The sequence below is a fragment of the Rhinolophus sinicus genome, linkage group LG02 (genome assembly GCF_036562045.2).
Source record: "Rhinolophus sinicus isolate RSC01 linkage group LG02, ASM3656204v1, whole genome shotgun sequence".
NCBI classification, from domain to species: domain Eukaryota; kingdom Metazoa; phylum Chordata; class Mammalia; order Chiroptera; family Rhinolophidae; genus Rhinolophus; species Rhinolophus sinicus.
In genome coordinates, this window is record NC_133752.1 from 26,138,972 (window position 1) to 26,165,222 (window position 26,251).

At 40.8% G+C, this 26,251-nt stretch overlaps 1 long non-coding RNA gene across 1 annotated transcript in view; it reads left to right on the forward strand.

The window, feature by feature from the left end:
• Positions 1 to 26,048, forward strand: part of LOC141568250 (uncharacterized) — an 89,148-nt gene extending 63,100 nt beyond the window's left edge. The window contains exon 3 of the long non-coding RNA XR_012491342.1: positions 25,516 to 26,048. This is a non-coding gene — a long non-coding RNA (uncharacterized LOC141568250). The remainder of the gene's footprint in view (positions 1 to 25,515) is intronic.
• Positions 26,049 to 26,251: the final 203 nt, after the last annotated feature.

A 26,251-nucleotide genomic window follows, 5' to 3' on the forward strand; every position in this document is an offset into this window, starting at 1 on the left:
GTTTTTGGTTCATAGCAAAATTGAGTAGAAGATACAGAGATTTCCCACAGATTACCCCCCACAGACACAACCTCTCCCACTATCTACACCCCCCCCACCAGAGTGGTGCATTTATTAGAATCAATTAAGTTATACTGACACATCGTTGTCACCCAAAGTCCATAGTTTACATTAGGGTTCACTCTTGGTGTTGTACGTTCTGTGGCTTTGTACCAATGTGTAATGATAGCATTTATGATTGTGGTATCATACAGGATAGTTTCACCATCCTAAGAATCTTCTGTGAGCTACCTGTTTCCTGCCTCCCAGCCACCCACCACACGCAACCACTAATCTTTTTACTGCCTCCAAAGTTTGGCTTTTTCCAGAATGTCATATAGCTGAAATCATACAGTACTAGTTTGTATGTAGCATTTTCAGATCGTCTTCTTTCCTTTAACAATATGCATTTAAGTTTCCTTCATGTCTTTTCATCGCTTGATAGCTCATTTCTTTTTCAGTGCCAAATAATATTCCATTGTCTGGAGGTACTGGTTTATTCATCCATTTACCTATTGAAGGACATCTCGATGACTTCCAAGTTTGGCAATCAAGCATAAACCTGCGATAAACACCCAGGTGCAGGTTTTTGTGTAGACACAAGTTTTCGATTCATTTGGGTAGATACCAAGCAGTGCTTTTGCACTTGAGCAGCAAGCTGTCAAGGTCTCCTCAGAGACCACCACCTCACTCATGTTCTCTTCTGCATTTAGACCTCCAGGCCAAGGCTTTCAAAATCTGGTGAAGCATCAGCACCAGCTGGGTGCATTTCAACAAGGGTGGACTGTACCCCAGGCCTGCACAGTCAGGAAACTGAACATACATCAGCTGCCTCAATTCTGTGGCAGCTGGTTCGTGCACAGGTGTTTGAAAACAATTGCTTGAAACCACAAAAGCAAATACCTCAACAAATCACCTCTACCTCCATTCTGATTTTGAAAGGATTCAGTGCCATTGTTGGAAACACAAAATGTTTTCTTCGTCTTGCTGAGACCTCGGGCATTCCAAAGTTTGGACCAAAGTGCTCTGAGAGGGTGACTTAGGCCAAGACATAGGCCACGGCTGCCAAGAGAAACTTAGCACAGGGCCCTAGAGCTCCCCACTACAAGGATAGGGACAGGCTAGCTCCATCCCCTCCTTGCTCTCTGACCCCATGCACTTATCTTCTGGCAGATATTATTAGTGTAAATTCCACCACCCCTTGCCAGCGAGGGCTCAAGGGCAGCAGCCTGCAGGTACAATTTATTCCCCCTGTGTGGTTGTAAAACACTGCAAATGAAACTTCAAAGGTCTTAGGTAGGCACTGCCCATGGATCCACCTTTCTCCAGAGCCTTCGTTACTGGCCTGTGCAGCCTTTTCTGTGGTGACCTCAGCTCCCTTCCCTACCCCACCCTCCATCAGGCCTCCCATTAAGAAAGCAGCTTTTATGACATCAGCGGTGATTAAGCTGACCTAATTTCTCCCAGGCTGGCAGAGTCAAGCGCCCTAGTCAATACCGAAAACCATTCTATGTGCTTAAGCTAAGCCTCCTGAGGAAAAATAGAGCTGCAACTTGTTCTGAGAGCAAAAGAAAGCTGGTGTGCGGCCACAGTTACCCCAGGTGATCCAGACTCCCAAAGGCACGGAGAGACCCAGCCATTCCCAGAGCCTCTCTCTTTGCTTGGGGCTGGAGTTCCGGAAATGCCCGGTCCTCTTGTTAAGTAGAGTTGGTATGGTCAATGTTCGTTCCCTTGGGGATAGTGGCAGCTTCCTTCCCTGTCATCCTGTTTGCTGTGCTTACTCGGGCATGTGCTGCCTCATTTTTCTCATCTGTGGTGTCTCGGACCCAACCGAGCTACTTCTGGCCTCATTGTCCGTAGTTTTCCCCATACCTAGAGTAGCCTGCCTTTGGTCTGGCCTGTCTGATGAACTTCTATGCATCCCTCAAAACTCTGCTCAGGCTTTAATTCTTCCCAAAATCCTTCCTCCCCACCAGTCAGAATTAATTCCATGCATATGATTTGATTCCATCAGGGGTTCTCAATGTGTGGTCCCCATGGACTGGCTTTAGCTCAGCGGTTCCTTCAAGTCAAGCCCTATCTAAGTGTGGTCCCCAGACCGCAAGCCTCAGCATCATCTAGAAACTGATTAGAAATGCAAATTCTCAGGCCTCACCTCTAACCCCCAAAGTATGAAAATCGAACTAGGGGTGGGGCCCCGTGGTCTTTGTTTTATCAAGCATTCCAGGGGATTCTGATGCTTGCTAAAGTATTGAATTAGTTCATGTATCTTGCTGTAAGTAAGTGTTTTCATCTACATCCAAGAGTGGTCTATGATTTCCCGGGGGCTGATATAGTATTATATTCATCTTTGTATCCATCATCCCTAATCCCAAACTAGGCACAGGCATTTTGAAGAAATGTTAATTTTGAAGGAAACATCTGAGAGGTCAAGCCTACCCCCTCCGCCCTCTGTGAAGCCATCAGTGGCTCCCCACTGCTCCTTACCATGACCCAAATGACCCTGTGAGCCTGGCTTCTGACTCCCTTTCTTCCCCTGGCTCACTATTTTATGGCCATACCCCCTTCTTTCTGTCCCTCAAACGTGCCCAATGTCTCCCCATTTTAGAACCAAGGCCAAGCTGCCCCCAGTACTTTGCCTGCCTACTAACCTACTAATGTTCTTACTCAAGTACAATTTCCACTTACAAGCCTCTGGTAATCTTCCCCCACAAATACGCAAGGTGAGGACCCTTCTGAGACACCCACCCCCAGAACATCCTGTGCTTTCCCTCTGTGACCCGCCCCCAGAGCATCCTGTGCTTTCCCTCTGTGACACTGGTCAAAATTGTCATTATCTGATTCTTGGTGTACCGTCTGTCTGCCTGCAGACTGTAAGTTCCACAGAGGAGGGGCTCTCCCTCCCTGACCCCTTCCTCCTTTGTTCAGGCGTCTTCACGCTGGAGGTTGCCAATGTTCAGGTTCTACTCATGGTTCCTTTCCACAGGCCTGGAGAGTCCCAGGCAACAGGGCTTCTGGCAGGCTGACTTGACTTGACAGAACTCCTGACCTGGCCTGCCTGGTAAATAATAAAAAAGCTGCTGGGGGAATTTCCAAGTGGCTCTTTGATAAATGTGTCTCTGTTGCACAATTTCCATTTGACTGCCCCCTGTTTCTTCTGGTTCCCTGGCACATAGCAAGTATTTCATTCCTGACTTTAGGTTTTCTGACACTATCCTGTCAGAACAGGGGAATTCTTCATGATAATGTGCTGATTCATTTTGCAAAGTAGTGCCTGAGCACCTCCTGGGTGCCAGGTGCCCCCTGCTCTCCACCCAGGTGCTGAGAACAGAGGGGCAAACAAGACAGAGAAACCTCAGCCTCATGAGGCTGGCGTCCCAATGAACATCTTTACGTTTGTGCTAAAAGAACAGAATGACGTGTTCCCAACATCTTGCTAGATATTAGAAAACCGTGTTCCCTGTGAAGGTGTGTTATGGGTTTAGGGTGATTTGAATGATGTGGCTGTGTCTTTGAAAGATTGTCTCAGTTTCCCTTAGGGCTTCAGGAGTCTATTCTCGAGGCTGTAATACTCATGCTGAGGATTCAGCCAGTCTCTAGCTTCTAGGGTGTGGTATTCACGATTGTGACAGACTTGATTATAAGAGCATATTCTATATTTGAGAGTTCATCTGGGAATGGAAAACGAAGCCGAGAGCAAGCTTCCTTATCCTCCAGTGTAATCCACCTGGTGCTTGCTCTCATAGCAGCCGGTGTTTTCTCTTCAAAGCACTCCATTTTTATGATGATCTCTCTCTCTCTCTCTCTCTCTCTCTCTCTCTCTCTCTCTCTCTCTCTCTCCTCCCCTCTCCCCCCCCCCCCTTTTCCTTCTCCCTCCCGTTGCTGACCTGTGAGCTCATCAAGGGCAGGGCTTCCTCCGCCTTACTCACTGCTTATCTCTAGAAGTCAATTATGTGCCCACACTGGTGGCACTTTTAAGATTGGGGTGGGGGGTAGGGGGAAGAATCCTGAAATCTTTCTTAGTCCTGCAATGCTTGTGCATTTGACGTTTTTATTTTAGAGCAGATGAGTTTTATTTTGAGTTATGGCCCAATGTAGCCCTTCCCAATATTTTTAACACTCTTCTTTTAAGTTTTTGATTCAGTCTGTTTCACGACATTGAATCGCTGACTTTTTCAGTTTTCCCCAGAGCATGAAATTTGTATTCTGCTTCTGGCTCTGCCTCTAATTTACTTAAGTAATCTTAAGTAAGTGCCTTTGTCTCCCTAGCCTCACCAGCACCCTCATAAAAGCCGTTGACTGGTCTGGATGATTTCTCTACATCTAAAAGCCGTCCCTGTTCAGCCAGACCTAGCGTTTCTCCAGCATCTCTGCCAGGACATGAGTGAGCAGTGGGACTTTTCCAGGAGTTTCCTTCCTGGATTAGAGGATGATAAGTAGCCACAAGGTGTCACCTGTACCTACCTGCATTGCTCCCCCTGCTCTCCCCGATGATGTCGGAAGTCCCACCAACCCCACAAGCCTTACCCCTGCTAATTCTGCTGATAGGCAGGTGGTCAAGATCGTGTTCCAGGCCTGCTGAGATGTTAATCCTCCTGCTTATAAGTCGGCCAGTAAGATATCTTCAGACTCTTGATTCCTCTTTGATGCACTACCAACTGACTTGCTAGAACCTCCTTTTAGGTGCTGTGTGTCTAGATCTCTTCTAGACCTCAACTCTTCTGGAGGGGTGACAGTGATTAATGAACCACGCATACTTGCTGTCTAGTTTTAGAGCTGGGCTCACAACATCCCGCTCGCAGACCCCGACCCGGGCCTCGCCTGCTCCCTGCAGACCTGACAGCAAACAATCATCAGGATTTACTTCCCCCTGGACTTGCATTTTAACATTTTTGCTGCGATGTTCATCTATAGTCAAATGATATTTCCATGCCGCTGACTGCAGCATTCAACTTTATCCCACGAGCTCAGTGTTCCAGAAAGGAAGTTTAGGAAAGCAGATGTGCATTTTTCTGTATTTTTGTGTTTTTCAAGAAGGGATAACAATAGGAAATTGTAATACTTTATAGTTATCATTTATTTTAATAAAATGTAACACCTTAACTGTATTTACTTAAAAATATAAATACTGTCATTTTCTGTGGATGTTTGTTTGACACATTTTTGGAGAACAAACGTGAAATCAATTAACGCAGTGAAAAGGTTAACTCAGCTATTCATTGATGTTGAACAACATGCTACTTAACCACCCTTCATGTCAGGGTTTTCTCACCTGAAAAACAGGAATTAAAGACACTTCTGGGCTTAGATTTTCTGTGAAACAGCCATTTGCTACAAAAGTGCTTCGTCACAGAGAAGTCACACTGGATGGAGCGTCTCTTTCTCCTCTTCGCCTTCCCCTTCTCCCTTTCCTCTACTCTCTCCTCCCCACTCTTGCTCCTCCTCATTCCTTTTTTGTCCTCTTCTTTATGACATTAAACACACACACACACACACACACACACACACACTCACACACTCACACACACAGGAAAGTGCTCAAAACCCAAGAAAACCTTAATACATTTTTGTAAAATGAATACCTGTATAATTACCACCAGGTCAAGAAACAAAATATTACCAGCTCCAGAAACTTCCCAGATGCCCTTTCTAACAATAAATTCTCCATCTTCCTAGTCGTAACCACTAACCTGATTTTTTAAATTGTTTTCACTTTGTGCAAAAGCCAGACACAGATTTCTTTACTGTTTCTGTAGACTCCTTTATTCACTAATAATAATAGCAGCTACCCAATGCTTCCTGTGTGCCAGGCATTGTTTAAAGTGCTTTACAAATACAACTCTTTCCATTCCTATACCATTATCAAGTGGTCATTAGGATTGTTATCCCAGTTGTACAGATGGGGAAACTGAGGCACAGAAGATGAAGGAAGTTGTCTGAAGTCATACAGCTAGTAAGGAGCCTGAATTTGGGCCCAGGTAGTCTGGATTCTGAGACCACCCTAGTACTGACTGTACTACTTTTCATTAAATAAGATCTGGAAGCTGCACTGAAAAAAAACTTGTCATATCTGTGAAATGCCTTGCACAGATATGTAAGACAAAATCCGAATAATTATAGCAGCAATAGTATAGTCTCAGGATTGAGGCAACCCAACCATGCTTCTATCTTTGCAGTGTAATCAATTTAACTCTGTGTGTGTGTGTGTGTTTGTATCTGTGTCCTCGTCCTTTCTGGACATTATGGTCATTTCAAGGTTCAGTTGCTTAGCATCACCTTTGGGGATCTCTTCCAATATAGATGGGTCAAATTTCCGGGTGCCCAAGCTATTTCAGGTTCTACTGGCCTCTGAGAGTGACTGTCATTTCCAGAATGGCATAACTCAGCTCTTCACACACGTTTTGCCATGAAGAACTGCTTTTCATTATTCCTCGGCCTTAACTGAGTAAAAATAAAAGCCCCCTTTCCCTCCCATGTTGTATTATTCAAAAACATCTGCCAAACACTGTTTCTGATTACCAGGAGATAAATAACTGGAACTGGCCCACCTCAGCTCTTAGCTGGGTCAACCTAGGCAAGGCATTTAACCTCCATGAGCCTCAGTTTCCTCATCTAAGACAGGGGAATCATGTCATCTCCCTTATCGCGTTGTTTTGAGTGCCAGAGGAGACCATGAGGGCCAAGGGCCTAACACAGAAAAAGTGAGTATTTGTTGTTTTTATTAAGTTGAAGTTAATGGTAGTTATTTCATAGGAGTTTATCTTAAACTCCAGCCCAAAGATATTTGGACATTTATATTATGCTGTTCATTTTTACTTAAGATATGTGAATTATGCTAGATTTGTTAAAATCTTTAAATTAATTTCTGATTGCTCCTTGCCTTGTATTCTTGTGGAAATCCAGATATCATGGGACTTCAGATAAGAAACAACTGGGGACCTAAATTTTAGCCACCGTGGGTTTGGGATATTTACAAATTCTGCCTTCATTGGCTTTTTACCCCAATTACATAATCAGCCCTTGATTACTTGGGGACTGCAGACCAGTTGTAGGCGAGTCCTTGGCTGCTCCTGCGTTCTTGGTCAGTCCAGCTTATGTCTTGTTGGCCCTTTTCACCAAAGTTCAAGAGTGATTTTGAATAGCAGAGGATAGGAAAAGAATCAGTTTATCAGTTGTTGTTAATTAAGGTTGAAAGCAGAGAGTGGAACTACGGGCCAATAAGCATTTGAGATTTTAATCATCCATGTCATTCCTGTTGCTGTGGGAAATTAAGATTTGCCCATATTTTAGCTGCTGAGCATTTGGGCAGACAATGCTGTTGTAGGAGAAAAGCACAGTGTTCTGGTCAGCTCCAGGTTCAAGGTGCCATCTCTGCTTATCACCTGTGATCTTGACCAAGTCTCTCTAAGCCACAGTCCCCTTATCTGCAACATGGCAATAACGCCATCTCACTGTGAATATTAAATACAATAATGTATGTAATACATTATTGGGCATCCAACAAGTACTCAATAAAAGGTAACTTCTTTCTTCTGACTCTTCACAGTGGGTCTGTGAAAACAAGGTGATGAGTCAATTTGCTGATAAATAAGGGCAAGAAGTGGGTGATCTGGCTCCATTTAGCCAAGTAATTTATTCACTGACTATATGATCATCATTTTACCAGTGTTCTGAAATTGTTTAGAGACAGCTTAAGTGTTACAGCATCCTCACAACATTTTGAAGGCAAAAAAACAAATGGAGAAAGAGCTGTAAAGGCGTGGAGACCTGGCCGGGCTCCTCCACCTCTGCCACACTCCTTGCATTTCTGAGATGATGATGCTGGTGATCACCGTCACTGTCATCGTCGTATCATCCTTTTACAACGTTCCTACATATGCGTTGTCTCATTTGATTCTCAGTCATAAGGACTCTGTGGGAGGCTGGATTACAGGTTGTTATCTCCATTTGCTGGTGAGGAAATTGAAACTCTCGGAGGTCAAATGACTAGTCCAAATGCATAACTTCTAATCAGTGGATAGAAAAAGATCCAAGCACATCTCGTGACTCTAGATCCAGAGAGTCTTTTTACCATGTTGCTGGGCTTAAAATGATGATTCTGTCTTATTTATTTCTGAGTATTTGGCTTATATGTAAACCTGCTGTTAACTTTACCTTCCTTACACAAGATCTACTTCTCTCAATGAAGTATTTTAAACCTCGACTCTATCATATTCATTTATTTTATTATAGATCAAATTCTTTGGTAACAAGGTTATCAGAAATCTGTGTGTGTGTGTGTGTGTGTGTGTGTGTGTGTGTGTCCTTCAGAAGCTATCCAATAGCCCAGTTAAAAAGAAAAATACATTTAATAAATTCCCAAGCGAACTTGGACAATTTTTTTGAGTTTGTTGTGATGAAATTTAATTTCTATGCTATTTGGGACTCATATGACTTCTTGGATGACAGTTTTCCAGTAGAGTAAGTGACCACTTCCAAGAACAATAGAAATGGAAGAAAACAAACAAACAAACAAACAAATAGACACTTGAAAAGAAAGGAGTTATAAACAGATTGGTTCACTTAAAACTGTTGGGATATAGATTCATAAAATAATAAATAAAATTTTAAAATAATGAATAAATGGCTATGTATTGTAATAGCCTTCTGAGAGTGGCTCTAACTTTAAATATATATATATATATATATATATATATTTGTGACTCATAAAATTCTTTTACTAAAACTGAAATACGCAAAGAAAATGTAGCTTCTTTTACTTTAAAACTGGTCATAGCTCCTCATAAATCTCATCCCTCACGGTATCCACGAAAATTCAGACAAAATAAACAATATTCCAGTCTCTTCTGGTTTAAACAGTCTCCTTCCTCTCCAGTTAAACAGTCTATTCCAAGTTCAGTTGGGCATCATGGAGAGTGGTATAAAAAGTCTCTTTAGCATAAATCTGTCCTTTCGGATAAATAGCCTTTTGGAGTGTGTCTTTCCCTTTTTCTTCCCCAAGATGGTGTCTTTATAGCATGTGGGGAAGTGGGAGCCTGTCTGGCTTCGTGGTATGCCTTGACAGACCACCTCCCTGGACTGGTGACTACTGAGTGGGGTTCTCTCTGGCTTCCCAATTCTACTGTGCTGACCCCTTTGCTGGGGCCCGTAGCGCGATCGTTTGCCCCTGCACACTGCAACCTCTCCTGACAACTCTAGGCCTTTGCCAGTCCCCTTATCTACTTAGAAACTGGGTGCTCTCTCAGGGGCACAGGGCTTCTCTGGTTGTGAGGAATCAGGCCTTGGATTCCTGGTGGTGAGCTGCCTTCCCTCACCTCCACATCAATGTCCCTGCATGTTAGACGTGGTCCCAACCATGAGCTCCTTACATCAGGCCTGGACAAGTTATCATCTACCTTCTCCTACAACATCCCCAAGATGGTCTGGATGCTTCTAAAGCATCTCACCCTTGTCCTGAGTTATCTTTCCTGAACTGTTGGCTCTGACCTATTTTCTCTTCCACCATCTCCCTTTTTTATCACCTCAGCTTGATGCATATGTGGAAAGAGTATTTTCCCTGCATTGGGGAAAAAACTATAGAGTCTTCCAAGCTTGAACCTGATATGTATGCGAGTTAAAGGAATTCAGACTGGCTTTAAAGTGTATTGTCTTGGCCATTGCATTTCTTTTGAATGTCAAAAGCTGCATCCTCTTTCTTGAGTTCATGCTGCAATAATCCTAAACCTTCTTGGGACAAATAAATGTCTATGTCACAACTGGGAGAGAGATTAGTATACTAATGAAATTTCTTCAAAAGCCATTATTTAAAAACTGTTGTATTAAATTAGAAATATAAGAATACATTCTCATGATAAATATTCAACAATGCAAAATATATAGTAAAAAGAAAAAGTCCATCTTGCCTTATATCACATACTACCATCCCACTTTCCTCTCCATCATTAACAGTTTAGGTTAGGTCCTTCCAGAACATTTCCTATATGTTTATATACATATATGTGTAAAGGCACAAACGCATATGTTTTACTTTTATTAAAAGTAAAGAAGATTATGGCATAGTCTTCTTTTACTTAACGAACTTATAAATCATTTTATATCAGTACCTATAGGTCAATCTCACTTTCAAAAATTGATATGTAGAAAGCCATAGTATGGATGAACCACTATTTAGTCAACCATTTTCATGATGTACACTTAGATTATTGTATGATTCTTTGCTCTTATAAGCAGTGCCACAGACCATATCCTCTTTACATCTCCTGTACAGCATTTCATGAACCTAACATGGAAAGTGGTGACATTCCATATCTACCCTCTGGCTACCTAGAAACATGACAAGCAATGTAGTTAGGAGCCCCATTTCCAGATGCTAAGCCTCTGCTTTAATTTGGGTCATTATTCTTCATTTTTACCGCTCAACCTGTTGCACTGAACTGGTGCAGTCTTCAATTTGTTTTTCTCTCTACCAAAAAAGTACCACAGTATCAATCAGTGGAATAATGCAAATCCAATGTATTGGTTAACATGTATTTTTAGTATTATTATTTCAGAGAAAAAACCCACAGCTCTTCATTCTAATAAGTGCAGGGGGGCGGAGTTTTGCCTGGCAGTGGAGTCCTGGCCAGGGGTTCTCACCGTGATGGCTGCGCACTGCAGCAGCTTGCTTGCCCCCCACCCCTGCCCCCTTGGCCATCACGATGAAGACTTGAAATGCTTGGCTCCCATTCACTGCACAGAGGTGTCAGTGGAACACTGGCTTACTATTCAGGATGCAGTGACCTGTTCTCTTGTCACATGCTACTCACTCTAGTGGTTCACTACTGTGGTGACTTCTCTGCTTCCATCATTCCTGCTCCTAGCGACTACATCATTTTCTCTCTCTCAGCCAAACTACTCTCCAACTCAGTGCGTGTTCAGTGCTTCCACTGGGCAAAGCTCCTGTGCCAGGTTCTCTCTTTCCTCAATGGATAGCTGAGTTTCTTTGGGTCAGGTGCTCATCCCTGGTCCTCCCAGACGTGACCAGGGAAGCATGACCACATGATTCAAGGCTTGCAAACTAAGGAATTTCAAAGTAGGGGCTGTGATGGACATTCAGAGGCATCTCAGAAGGGGACAGAATAACTGGCAGGCACTTTGCATGCCTGTCTGGTGTATTTGCAACGGGCATCCTGCTACAACTTTTGTCAGGAAGATCCTTGTCAGTATTTTCAGCCTGCAGGAGCAACAGAGGGAGCCACTTAGATTCCATCTGATTATAATGTGTTTCTCAGAGAAACAAATAGCCCAAACTCAAGCACACTTCCGGTTGTCAATTTTTTACAAGCACCCTGGAGCTCAAAGACAGTGCTGGAAGATCGATATGGTCCTCTGACAGTGAATTGATTGTTCCAGCAGAGATCTTTAATGAGATTGTCCACCGTATGAAGGAACCGCCGTCTTCAGCATATTATAATGACAATGGTGGGATCCTGTGAATACAGAAAGCCGAAACAACTTTCCTGCTCATTTCTTTTTAAAAGCAGCGAGCCCTTCTTGTTAATTAGTTGTTAATGACTGAGACAGCTCGTGAAATGTTTATTAAGGAGCTGGCCCACTAGCAAAGAAAAGAACTCAAGAAAGAGACTGAATTGAAGAGCAATTAAAGGAACGAGCAAGATTTACAGAGTTGACTGGCACCGAGACAATTCTAGCAACTTACCCTTCTGGTATGAAATGAGAGGTACTGTAGAAATGCATAGTAAACAGACTAGAATGGATGAAAATATAATAGATGCATAGAGCTGGAAGGAATCTGAGTAATCATTTTCCCTCATGTTACAGATTGGGAAACACATGTAGCAGAACATAAATGAATGGCCCAAGGTCACACTTCTAGTTAGTGTCCCAAGAATCCGTTCAGCCCAGAGAACTCATTACTACCAGCCCTGTTGAAAGGCAAGAGTTGGGGCGTTTGGCTTGGACCTCCCATTCACAAGGGGCCTCTATTCTAGTGTCTTTTCTTTACCCTCAAATGAAGTTATAACTTATATAGTCAAAGAGAACACACTGACAGATTTAGAATTGTCCTTCATATAACTTTAAATCTGTGTTCTGTTACTGTATTACTAGACCATGCTACTTTTGATGCATTATAAATTAATACTTTTAAAATAAATTGTCTGAACAATTATATTGTGTCACTCATTTGTTACATGTGTATATTTAAAATATACTACAGTTTTGTAACCTTGTTTTGGCATTTAAAATTTTTTAAATTGTTTCTTTTTTATTGTAAATATAATTTATTTTTATGGCAGTATAATTGACATATAACATTGTAGTAGTTTCAAGTGTACAACATAATGATTTGATATTTGTGTATATTGAGAAATGATCACGACATGTCTAGTTAACCTCCATCACATGCACAGTTAGGAAAAAATTATTTTCTTGTAATGAAGTGGCCCAGGCCTCGGAAAGCCTCTTTGAGGTCTTGTTCATGGCTCCACACTCTTTGTTTGTAGAACATCACTTCTCTACGTGATTTAAGTTTATTCTGAGTCAGGTTGTAGTTTTCTTAAAAAGAGAGTGTCTTAGTCCACTCAGGCTGCTATAGCAGAATACCATAAACTGGTGGCTTATAAACAACACACATTTATTTCTCACAGTTCTGGAGCCTGGGAAGTCCAAGATCCAAGCGCTGGCAGATTCCGTGTCTAGTGAGGGCTTCCTTCCTAGTTCATAAATGGCTCTTTTCTCACTGCGTCCTCACATGGTGGAAGGGGGAAGAGGGCTCTCTGTGGTCTCTTTTATAAGAGTGCTAATCCCCTTCATGAGGGTCTCACCCTCACAATCGAATCACCTTCCAAAGGCCCCACCTCTAAATGCCACCATATTGGGCGTTAAGATTTAATATATTAATTTTAGGGAATCATAAGCATTTAGTCTATAGCACAGGGCATTCTGTGTTGCACATCTATAAGGTTACCACATGGAATTCAGAACATGGCTATCCATCTCCTGGTAGCTGTAGACTATGCCACTCCATAAATTCTTAGGAAAGAGCAGTTTCTAATTCCATTCTCTGTATTAGCCCTTGTGATCTTTTTGGGGTAGCTCTGTAATGTGCCTTTCAGCCTATTCCCCTGCACAGCAGGAGTAAAGGAAGAATGTTGTTAAATACACTTTTATCTCCCCTTAAAAAGCTGATGTAAAATGTTGTCTTTTTATCCTTGCCTTCTGTTTTAAGAAGCTGTTTGGAACACACTGCTAGATTATATCAAATTTATAATGAAGCTTTATGGAGTTTCTATGTAGCACATGAGAATTGAAAGATGCATCCTGTTCTTGAGAAAGCCCCTAAGTCCCCTACACTGACCCTGTTAGGTGGTGCCAGGTGCCAGTCCCACCTGACTCAACCAATATTTCTCTCCTTGTCTCATTCCTCTTCTCATTTTTACTGCGTGGACTCAGTTGTCAAACTTCAGGCTGCCTAAAGCCCACCGGCAGGATTGGTGTAAAATGCAGACCCAGCCTTGCTTTCAAAGATTCTGATTCATTAGGTCTGGGGTGACCCCCAGGACTCTGCATTTTTAAGAAACACTGTAGGAATTTTTGTGGCAGGCACCCTAGGACCGTACTTGAGAAACCTTGATCTCCCCTCATTTTCTCAGGTCACTTGAAGGGTTGCATGTCTTTGTCTCCCTGAGTTGTTGGCTTTCTCTCTCCAATAGGATGAGTCACTTGTGAAATCTCTTCATTGATGGCCCTCTTCACTCAGCCTAACTCCCAGCATGCCCCTCCCCTCCCCCTGCCTCTGCAAGGAAGGTGAGGTGAGCTTGGGGAAGAGCAGACCCCTGTCAGAATCTCCTCACTGGAGGAACCTCTCTTCCAGGCTCACTTGCATTGCCTATGGACATTCTTTGGAATGGATTAGGAAAAAGTCCAGGCCATTTGGGACCAGTTCTGGAGAACTGAGTTTAGGATCAAGTGGAGAATTACTGTTCAGAATCAAAGCTGCGCCTACCTATAGTATATTAATATATCACAACTGACAACGTGCCTTGAGTTATGAATGCATCTAAGGCACCAAATGGAAAGTTTCAAAAACGTTCTCTGCAACGATGGTAGATATCACAGCTAGGCTGTCCCAAAAATAGACGCATGGGGCTGCTTAGAACCTCCTGCTGTTCTAATTGATTGGGCAGCTATTTTTATTGGTTGAGTATCTCTTTTGACTGGGAGGTACCTTTGCTATGCCAATTGTGAACTACTTGCCCTACTGGAATCAGCATCGATTTTTTCTCTTGAAACACAAAACTGCACTGACTATCTCCATTCTGAGTGTTTCTGAAAATCCAATCTTGTGAATTAGTACTCACACTTTGTAAGTGATGTAAATAAGTCACATGAATCACATTCTAAGTGAAGGGCTACTCTCAGCCAGGTTAATATTTGTCCTATAACATTTTTTCCAGACGTTAATCATGATGAGCTCAAAGCATGAACCTCTCCACAGTGTCGTGCCTATGGTTACAGGCATTACTTTGCAGAGTACGCTTAAGGTTGGTACTTTAATACCCCAAATACTCCAGCAAAAGATGCCTTTAACTTTCTTGGCCGCATCCTTAGCTTGGTTTCCTACAGATGGTACTCTGCTGATTCATTTCGTGAAGGTGTACTCAAGTTGATTGTTTTAGTCTTTCGAAGAATGTTATAAATTGCACAGTTTGCTTAGGGTTGGGTCATAATGGGGGTGGGGGCTGGGGTTTACAGTTGAGAACGAGTGCTTTGGTTTATAATAAGAAGCATATGATGTAGGTTCATTGAATAAGGTTAAGGAAATATTTATAAATAATTATATGTCTTGGTATGTGTGTTATGTGTATAGTTACATTTATTTTTAACCATGCATAGAATTTAAATTAAATATAAAAATATTCATATGCATGGTAATGCAAAAGCCACTATGTCATTTTTTTAAAAAATGTTTACTTAAGTTTCAATTTGGGAAATAAAAAAGAGTGGTCAATTCTTAGTCCTTATCTTACCTGACTTATTAGTGGAGCACCTGACAAAAATGACTCCTTCCTTAATTTTGCTTCCAGAATTTCACATTAGATTGGTTTCCTTCCTACCTCACTGGCTGTACCATCTGTTAGTCACCTTTGCTTCTTCTTCCTCTTCTCACCTCTTATCATTGGGGTGATTAGGATTTAATCTTTGGACCTCACCTCTAGCTATACTTACTCCCCCCCAAATTCCAGACTTTTATATCTAATGTTCTAGTCAACATTTCCACTTGTCTAATAGGCACCTCAAAATGAATTTGTCCAAGACAGAACTTTTAATTTACAACTGCTTCCCAATCTACTTCTGTTATTTTTCCCATTTTAGTAAAAGGTAACTCCGTTATTCTCTTTGCTCAGGCCAAGACCTGAAACTCATAACTGACTCCTTTTTTTTTCTCATACTTCATATTGAATTCATCAGCAAATCCCACTGGCTCGTCCTACAAAATATAATCTGCCAACCTCACAATCTCCATCACCTTTCTGGTCCAATCTTTCTGTAATCTCTCTACTTTGTTATCGTCATGGCTTAATTTATGGGATTCCCTATCTTTGGTTCCCTCTTAGTCTTTTCTCAGCACAGCAACCAGAGTGATCCTGTTAATACTTATTTACAATCATGTCACTTTTTTTCCCCTCAAAACTCTCCAGTGGTTCCCCAAATCACTCAGCACAAAAGCCAAAGCCCTTTCATTTCCCTATAAAGCCTTATCCTCCCTTACCATCTCTAACCTCATCGTTACTGCTCTTACACTTGCTCACTCTTCTCTAGGCCCACAGGCTCCTCTGCTGTTCTTCCAACATTCCAAAGATTACTAATACACATAAAGCCGATAAATTCAGCCACATGTTTGAAAACTTAGATTTCAAGACATCACTGACCATTCTTAGAATATTAACTTTAACTGTGATCCAGGCTGACTGTCCATGTATGGCTTATCAGATGATTGTTTTGTCAAGGGAAGGTTATTTCGGTTTCCATTATTCTTAACATATTTTACTTGTAAACTTTCAACAAAGATAATGGATGTACAGTATAATTGTAAGTTCACCAGGTCAAGAAATGTATCAGTTAATTATTGCTGTGTAACAATGGCCTGAAAATTCAGTGTTCAGTAAAGTGATTTTTGACAAAAGTTCTGAGATCATTCAATGGGGAAAGAGTAGTCTCTTCAACAAATAATGTTAAGGCAGCTAGATATCCACATGCAAAGGATGAAATTGATCCCCTACCTAACACCATATACAAAAATTGTTGCAAATTAGATCAAAAACCTAATATGAAAGCTAAAACTATAAGTCTTAGAAGAAAACACAGGAGTAAATCTTCATTACCTTGGATTTGGCAATATTTTCTTTGATATAATAACAAAGAACAAGCAACACAAGAAAAAAATATTTAAATTGGACCATCACAATTAAAACTTTTGTGCATCAAAAGACACTATCAAGAAAGTGAAAAGACAACCCACCAACCTACACAATGGCAGAAAATATTTACAAATCTTATGTCTGATAAGATATCCAGACTTTATGAAGGACACTTCCTACTCAACACTAGAAAGAAAATCAAATTTTTAAAATGGGCAGAGCACTTGAATAAACAAAGATATTCCTCCAAAGATATACAAATAGCCAACAAGCAAATAGAAGATACACGATTCATTAGTCATTAGGGAAATAAAAATGAAAAGCATGATAAGATACCACCACTTCACACCCATGTGGATGGCTATGAGGGGGAGGGGGGGGAGAGAGAGAGAGAGAGAGAGAGAGAGAGTTGTCAAGGATGTGAAGAGAAGATGTGGCAAAATTGGAACGTTTGTACATTGCCAGGAGAAGTGTAAAATGATGTGGCTGCTGTGGAAACCCATTTGGTGATTCCTCAATAAATTAAACATAGACTTACATATGACTCAGCAAATCCAGTCCTAGATATATTCCCAAAAGAATTGAAAACAATTGAAAAATAGTGTTCAAATGAAAATTTATACATAAATATTCATAGCAGCACTATTCCCAATAGCTAAAAGGTAGAAATAAACCAAATGTCCACTAACTAATGAATGGATAAGCAAAATGTGGTATACCCATTCAATGAAATATTATTTAGCCATAAAAAGTAATGAGCTACTGATATATGCTACCACATGGCTGAACCTTGAAAACATCATGCTAAATGAGAGAAGCCAGACACAAAATGCCACATACTGTATGATTCCCTTTATACGAAATATCCAGAATAGGAAAATCCATAGAGACAGCAGAAAAGATGAGTTGTTTTCAGGGACTAGAGGGAAGGAGTAATGGAGCGTGACTGCTTAATGGGTATGAGGTTTCCTTTGGTGTGAGGAAAATATTCTCAAACTAGATAGTAGTACAACATTGTGAATATGCTAAATACCACTGAATTGTACACTTTAACATGGTTAATATGGTAAATTTTATGTTATATAAAAACAACGACAAAAAACTTAGTGACTTGAAACAATAGTTTATGAATCATCCTTGGCTTTTATTGTGTTGATTCCATCTGGACTTACGCATGTGTCTTCATTCAACTGGAAGGTCAGAAGTTGGATAGATAAAAAGTCCAAGCTAGCCTTGCTCACATGCATGACAGTGGTTCTCCATGTGGCCCCTCAAATTTTTATAGTCTAGACTGGTTTTCTTACATGACAATCTCAGGGCAGCATTCCAAGAAAGCTACAAGACATTTTGAGGCTTTGGCCTGGAACTCACACAGCATCACTTTCATCACATTCTACTAATCTAAGCAACTTGCAAGGCCAGCCTGATTAAAGGAGGGAAAAATATATGTCACCTCTTAATTGGAGGAGTAGCAAAGTCACCGTGAAAAGATACCATACAAAGAGAAATTGTTGCAGTCATTTTTGAAAACAATCACTACAAGTAGCATTTATCTCATTCTCATCTTCTAATGTATATTTTATCAGATTTTTATTTTTTAGACTAAGACAAATGATAGATTGAAAGAGCTGAGTTTAATATAGATAGCATTTGAGGACCATATTTGTGATAAATGTACCACTTTTTCTAGGCTTTGGCTTAAAGCAACTTATATTTTTGTGGATTCTATTGGATTTTTTCTGTCCTCTAGATTCCTAAGAAATATTCTGTGCTCTTATAACTTTAGACTGCCTCTAATTGGATTTCTTTATTGCAGGAACTCTCTCTCTCTCTCTCTCTCTCTCTCTCTCTCTCTCTCTCTTTCTCTCTCTCTCACACACACACACATAAACACACACGCTTACTATAATTGTATATGTAGAGTCCTATGAGAATAGCAATAATTTAATTTCAATAGTGTCTGATTGCATAATTACCACCAGGGTAATCTTTCTTTTTCGATCCCTAAACAACTGTCCAGTGAACAAATGAATTCAATGCTAGGTAAATATTTGTGGGTTAGAGTTATTTTGAATAACGCCAGCAGGTTTTCAGTTCATAAAAGAGTGATGTGCTAACAATGAAAAGAACGATAGAATAAAAGAATAATAGAATAATGATTGAGGAGGTTTCTTCGGAGGAAGCTGCTATGTGTTTTATTTTCCAGTTGACTTTGCTATTGGGTAGACCTTTGATATAACTCGGAAATATTCGCGATTAAATGTGAATGTTATCTGTGAATGACATCAGCATATTTAAGGAGTCTGAGGACAAGATTCTTTCAGTTTGGTTTGCACAATTTATATGTGGTGGGACTTTTCTGAAAGCATTCCAGGCCCAGACATCTAGAAGCATAGGGTGAAGTGCTGAGAAATGGGACAGAAGGGGATCCTAGCTACAATTTTGCACCCTTACTTTAAAACACTCTCGCAGTCACTATAATGAGATGAGCTTAGTTACAAATCTACCCACGAAGTGCCCCTATGGTCAAATCTCTGAGTCAGAGGAGAGATGTGGAATGCCCCATTGTGATAAAAACAGATCTGTCTTGTAACTTTGGCTTCCCCATCTGTCAAATGATGAAAATGAATGCAGCAGCATCTACACACCTCTCTCACTTCCTCTCTCCTGTTCAAGGAGGACTGTGAGAATTCACAGTTGATCAGAGAGCAAAGTAACAGTCGTATGCCTCTGAGGAGTGAACTTGTAGTGAGATCTGTGAAACTTGGCAGAACACAGGAAGTGTCCAATTCAGCAAGATTGGCTTGGTGTTAGGGCAGTTCACATCTTCAGAGCTAGAGGTTGTCTTGAATCCTTTGTTACTAAGGAATGCCAATGACAAGGGGAATCCCTGTCTTACTATTTGCATGTAGATTTAGAAAGAAATGCAGATTTGATCATTTGGTTTCTGTGTAACTTTATGGTCAAACTGAAACTAGGATGTGAATATTAGAGTGTGTGAACCTTCTTAGTATGAAGTCTGACTGCTGTGGCACTTAGGAAATCATGCCGTGTAATAGCAGCACTCACTGTATTTGCCACAAGTGACCAGTGATGCTCAGTCTCTAGTGTGCTGTTGAATCCAGCATATCTTGTTTGCATACAACAATATTCATTGTGCATTTTGTTTGTGTGTGATTCTAGTCTGCTGTGAATGGATTCATTTTTTTTTTAAGTCATTTTAAAGTTATGGAGTGTTGATGTTTTTTTCCTTTGGTGAACAGGAGTTATGATACCTACATTGTTGACCATTACAACAAATTGGGATAAAGGAAGACTGCACTAGGCAAACACAACCACTGCTGACTTGTTCTCTAATTGAGCTCCACCAAAGAAACCACCAGGTTAATTTATGCACTCTCCACTCTCTCTGTAAAGGGTATGTCTGATGCCTGTCTGCAAGGTTAACAGGGGCCAGTGGCATTTTCACACTGCATCTGGGCCCTTCTTCCACAAGTTGTGTTGTCTACTTACCAAGGGTCAGTTTGCTTGTTCCCAACCATATTTAAAAAGGTTGCAACTGAAAATTCGTAATGTAATTACATAAATGGATGAAAATTTAGTGCAGAAAGAACACTCTTTAAAGAAAAAAAAACACAAGTTGTTTTCAAAAGACTTGATAAAGATGAACCACACCAAACCAAAACAATTACCACAACAACACACATAGACACACACAACTGTTAGATTAGGTATGGACAAGCGACTATAAAAGACTGAAAGTAAATAATTAAAATCTAGCAGGATTTGCCCTCAGATTGCTTCAAATGTCTTTTGGGTCTTGCTCCACTTTAAAGAAACTGGAAACTTGTAGCTGACGTGTTAAGGGTGCAAGACTGAGAGGTTGGGTATTGTGGTATTGTGATATATAATAAGAAATATATAGTCTTCATCTGAGTTTCTGGCACAGAGCTCCTAAAACACTTGTAATTTCCTACTGATAGAGGTATCTTTTGTTATGTTAATGAGGTGCCTTTGGGGAAGCCCCTAGGTCACCTAAGCATGGGAGCTGGTTGGGAGGACAACCTTGTGATTTGAGGGTTAGAACTTTCAGTCCCACCCCTGACCTCTGGGGAGGGGCAAGGGGCTAGAGATTGAGTTCAATCATCACTGGCTGATGATTCAATAATCATGTCTATGTAAAGAAGCCTCAATAAAAACCCAAAAAGAGGGGATTTGGAGAACTTCTGGGTTGGTAAACATGTGGAGATTTGGGGGAGGTGCTCAGAGGAGGCATGAAAGTACTGCACACTTTCTCCATAGCTTGTCCTGTGCATCATTTCCATCTGGCTGTTCCTGAGTCACATCCTTTTTTAATAAGCTGGTGATCTAGTATGTAAAATGTTTCTCTGAGTTCTATGAGCTGCTCTAGAAAATTAATTGAACCCAAGGATGGGGTTGTTGGAACCTCTGATCAATAAGTGGTGGGTCAGAAGCACAGGTGACAACCTAGGCTTGTGATTAGTGTTTGAAGGGGGGTTGAGGCAGTCTTGTAGGACTGAGCCCTTATCCTGGGAGATCTGACACTGTCTCCAGGGAGATAGTGTCAGAACTGAGTTGAATGATAGGCCACCCAGCTGGTACTGGAGAATTAATTGCTTGGATGTGTGGGAAGAAAATCCACATGTTGGAATTGATACCAGAATCATTAGTTGGTGTCAGAATCAGAAGTGGGATCATACGTATGAATGTAAAATGAGTGGAGACACTTTAATCAGGGGACTTATGTCCAAAGACAAAAGAAAGAAAGAAAGAAAAAAGAAAAGAAAGAAGGAAACCCAATAAAAATAGTAAATTTGAAAACTGCTTAATATAGGACATGCTCTATGGATTATTCTAGACAATGATAAATTTTATTCATTTTATTGTCATAATAACTCAGTGACATAGTAAGTAGGTTGTATTGTTATCCCATTTTACAAATAAGGAAACTGAAATAGAGTGACATGAAGTTTCTTCCTCTAGATTGTCCAACTATTAGCCAATGGAGCTGGCATTTAAATGCAGGCAGTCTGGCCCTTAGTCCATGCCTTCAGCCATTGCCTTACACTAGTCCTCAATTCTACAGCAAGAGATTTAAATGTTCTAAAAAGAACAAAATTAAGCTATGCTTGTGCCATTAACATTTTTAAATTATGAAATAGTAAAGCCTGTATAAGAGCAGAGAGAAGAGTATAAGAGCCCCGTGTATCCATCACTCAGCTTCACCAAAGATGAATTGATGGCCAATCTTTAGTGCATCGATCCACCATTCGCTTCCCATTTGCTCTTGGGATATATTAAAGTGAGTCTTAGAAATCATGTATTTTCTTCCATAAATATATCAGAAAACATCTTTAAAAGACAAAGAGTTCTTTTAAAAAGTATAACTGCTATCCCATCATCTCACCTGAAAACAATGTACGCGAATCCCGTAACGTAATCAGATATCCAGGCAGTATTTGAATTTCGCTGATTGTCTCAAAAAATGTTTTGAGAGATTTTCCTCTAAATAGAATCCAAATAAGATCATTACAATTAGATTTTTAATCTATAAGTCCCCTGCCCCCTTTTCTCCCTGCAAGTTATGTGTTGGAGAAACCAGGTCCTATAGTTTTCTGCAGTCGGCATTGTACTGATGTAATTCCCCATGGTGTCACTTAAAACATGTCTCTGTCTCTCCATTATCTTAAAAATTGGGAATCCCATGTAGATGTATAATCTGATGACTCCATCAGGAAGCACATACTGTCTCGCTATGTCTTTTCCTTTCATGTAATGGAATTGCCCAATCCATTATTTTATCAAGGGTTAAAAATGGCACTCTTGGGCCGGCCCGGTGGTGCAGGCGGTTAGAGCTCCGTGCTCCTAACTCCAAAGGCTGCCGGTTCGATTCCCACATGGGCCAGTGGGCTCTCAACCACAAGGTTGCCAGTTCAATTCCTCGACTCCCGCAAGGGATGGTGGGCTGTGCCCCCTGCAACTAGCAACGGCAACTGGGCCTGGAGCTGAGCTGCGCCCTCCACAACTAAGACTGAAAGGACAACTTGAAGCTGAATGGTACCCTCCACAACTAAGATTGAAAGGACAACAACTTGACTTGGAAAAAAGGCCTGGAAGTACACACTGTTCCCCAATAAAGTCCTGTTCCCCTTCCCCCAATAAAATCTTTAAAAAAAAAATTAAAAAAAAATGGCACTCTTCTATTAGTCTTGCCTCTTTCATGATCTGAAATATTTCCATAAAAAGAAATTTGCCCTCATCAACAATTTAGTTACCCTAAGTTCTGTACAGTATAAGTGGGATAAATGCTTGATTCTTTCCCTCTCTTTGCCAGTTTTCAAAATAATGAGTTATTGCCTAGCTTCTCTAAAGGTGACCAATGAGGGTTTTTTCCCCAAATAATTTTAAACCTATAGGTTTAAAAATCTTGATGTGTTTCAATCCACTGCAATGATTGATTCTCAGATTTATTTTCTTTAGCAGAGGGGAGCTCTTGAGTCTTTTTGACATCATTCCTCTTGTCTTTGATAGTTTTCTTGCTTTTTATGCTATAGACCAGATAGATGTTCCAGGACCACTCTCTTGTATGTAACATTTTAAATGGTGTCTCTCTATAGTGTCCTCTTTCTATTTTTCAGTTAGCTGATCAATACAGAGGTGGCGTGGTTGTTAAGGCTTCCTGGATTCATCTCCCAGCTTTTACCTTATTTTCTATGTGACTTGGGCAATGTTGCTCTGCCTTAGTTCCTTCATCTGCAAAATTGGAATTATAATAATTGTACTTATCTCAAGGTGTTGCTGCTACAAGCATAAACTGAGTTAATGTACGTAAGTCACTTAGAACAGTACCCAGCACATAGTAAAAACTCAACAAATGTTAGTTTTTATTCATTAGGCACAATAACACTTCTTTTAGTATATCACCTTGTTGAATTTTTAAAAGCACGTTGGACACAGTTGTAATCATACTCTATATTTATTTGTTTTCTGATGTTTTTCCCCATAACCTAACATCGTAGGCATTTCGTATGAGCTGACAAACACAAATTTTTAAAACTGTAAAACTATTAGGTGATATGTACCATAATTTACCAACTTACATGCTTTCCCATAAAGCACAGCTTATTTCCCCTTTTCCCCCATTATAAATAATATAGCAGCAAATATCTTTGTGAATAGAAGTGTTGGGTTTTTTTTGTGTGTGTGTGTGTGTGTGTGTTTGTATGTGTTTAGCATTTCTTTACTATAAATTTCCAAAGGTGGAGTGAGTGTAAGTTATGATCAAATTTATTTACTGATGGTTTATATTGATTCCTATTTACCTTGAGTTTTTAACCTGGTTTAAAAAAATGTCTATAAAATGCCAGTTATTTTTCATGTTTATTTACAAAACCCAATAATAAAAATAAGCCATTTAAGTTGATCAGCTTATAGACAGAATAATATGGTCACATTCTCTGGGCTGCCCATGTACACTAATGTCAGCCTGGCCTCCTAAGTCAAACCAGTGAGGTTGGGGAAGACTTGGCTGCTACAGTCTTGAATATGGTGAAAAAACAACAACAACCAAAAAAACAAAAAAAAACAAAAAAGAAAGAAAGAAAGAAAAAGAAAACCAGCACTTTGAGTAATCTAGTAATTGAGTTCTACTCTCTTCTGAGCTGACATGAGACCACAATCACATGAAACAACCACCAAAAGATGGTAATAACTCAGCAAGAGTGACTTGGGCTTCATAAGTGCAAAGCGTGTTGGGTGGGGAAAGAAGATTGCCTCTTACAGGACCCCACTGCCAACTTTCTTGCATGGCTGCAGGCATGAAAGGGCTGAAATCTGATCCCCTACTGGCCCAAGCAGTAAGCCCTATTGCAGATATCGCCCTTGCAGAAGGGGCCTCCCACAGGGGAGTGCTTTTGCAATTTATCCACCCACAAGAGGTGTCACTTTCGAATTCACACTAAGGCTTTGTGGTGCCAGATGTGACCCTGATAATTCTTCCCACTTAGGAGCCTTGAACTTGACAGAGAGGGAGCGGGGGAGTGCTTGACTGTTGTTTCTCCACAGCCAGCTTTTTGTGGAACCTTTCCCTCGGATCCACCTATGAAATTCACTTAATGGACTGGTCCCCACAGGCTGGGGATCCCAATGTGCATTACCTGAGCCCCTCCTAAACCCCACTAAAACTCCCTTCTAAATTTCTACCCCCTGTCAAATAGCTATCTTAATTTAGCTGACCTTGTAACCTAATGGTTAAGCCACAAACACTAAATGAGAAAAATGTGGATTTGAATGCTGCCTTCACTGATTGTATCTGTGTGATCTTATTTTCCTCCTCATCTGCAGAGGCAGATAAAAGCACCTGCCTTGTACCTCGCCAGGCTGTTGTATTAAATGAGATACTGCATATGCAGCACCTAGCATGTTTTAAGTGTTCAATAAATGTGGACTTGCGTTGCTATTGGGTATTTGAGCCATCTTTCCTCCTCATCCCCGTGCCCTCTAGTCCAATTTTGGGGACGGGGTGGGTTTCTTCCCCTTGTGATGGGAATAGTTTTATTTACCTGTGTCATAGAGTCTTGCTTCGACATTTGCATGCTCAGTGTAGCAGGAATGGGAGGGAGGAACTGCCCACTTCTGAAACACCAGAATGGTTGCCCCCTCCACTGGCTGTTCCTTTCCTATTTCCCCAGTAGAATTCTCTGCACCTTCTTAGGCATTAGCACTGCTAGCGTGCACACACCTCTTTCCCTCCCAATTAAAATGAGTAAGTCCAAAGGATGAAATGTTCCTGTCAGCGCTCACTCAGGTAAATTCGTTCTCAATATTTGAAAGGAGAGAGAGGGGCTAAGAATAATGTTCTGTGCCAGAATTCTGGCTTAAGTGTTTCCAGCCCTCTGGCAAAAGCAGAAGGTGCATAGCCCCACCCAGTTTGGGGGACACCCCTCCCTCCCACCATCTGTTTAAAATTAAAATATTGCCATATGGCAAAGAAGGGTTCGAACATGCTCTGTTTCTCTCTTGGCTTGTCTCACAGAAGAAGGTAGAAGAGGTAAGAAGATGAAATAACAGCCAAACTATCCTTCCGTTCCAAGGAGAAAATTCTAGATTCAAATCCTGTGATGGAGAGGAAGAGTGGGGCCGGGGGAGCTGGAGTTGGAAGACTGAGTTCCAGTTCTGGTTCTGTCCTTCATCAGCTTTATGAGCTTGGCTGAGAGCCTTCATCTTCTGGAAGCAAGTCGGCTTAGCACAAGAGCCTTGTCTGTGTACTGCCTGTGATGTATCGTTGCCCAAACAATTAAGTGTGAATCCCATCAAACTACTGGATCTAACTACCAGTTTATAGGAAATACAGGGGATGGAGGAACATGGTAAATGACACCACATGGATATAATCAGCAAAATCCAAAATGTGCCAAATTTGACAGGGTAAATGACACTGTTTCTTCAACAAATGAGTGGCAGGAGGATAAGGAAACCGTATGTATTAGAGATTTAAGAGACTTAGCAACAAAATGCAATGTGTGAACTGTTTTTGATTCAAATTCAAATAAACCAACTGTAAAAATACATTTATGGGACAACCTGAGATATTTGAACAGTGTTTTGACATTTGATGATAGTAGGAAATTGTTTTCTTTAGCGGTAACACAGGTGTTAAAATTATGTTAAGAAAGTCCTTTCTTGGAGAAATATTAAAGTACGTACAGCTAATGACAAGATGAGATGATACAGAAATAATATGTAATTATTATATGTAGTATATTATATAT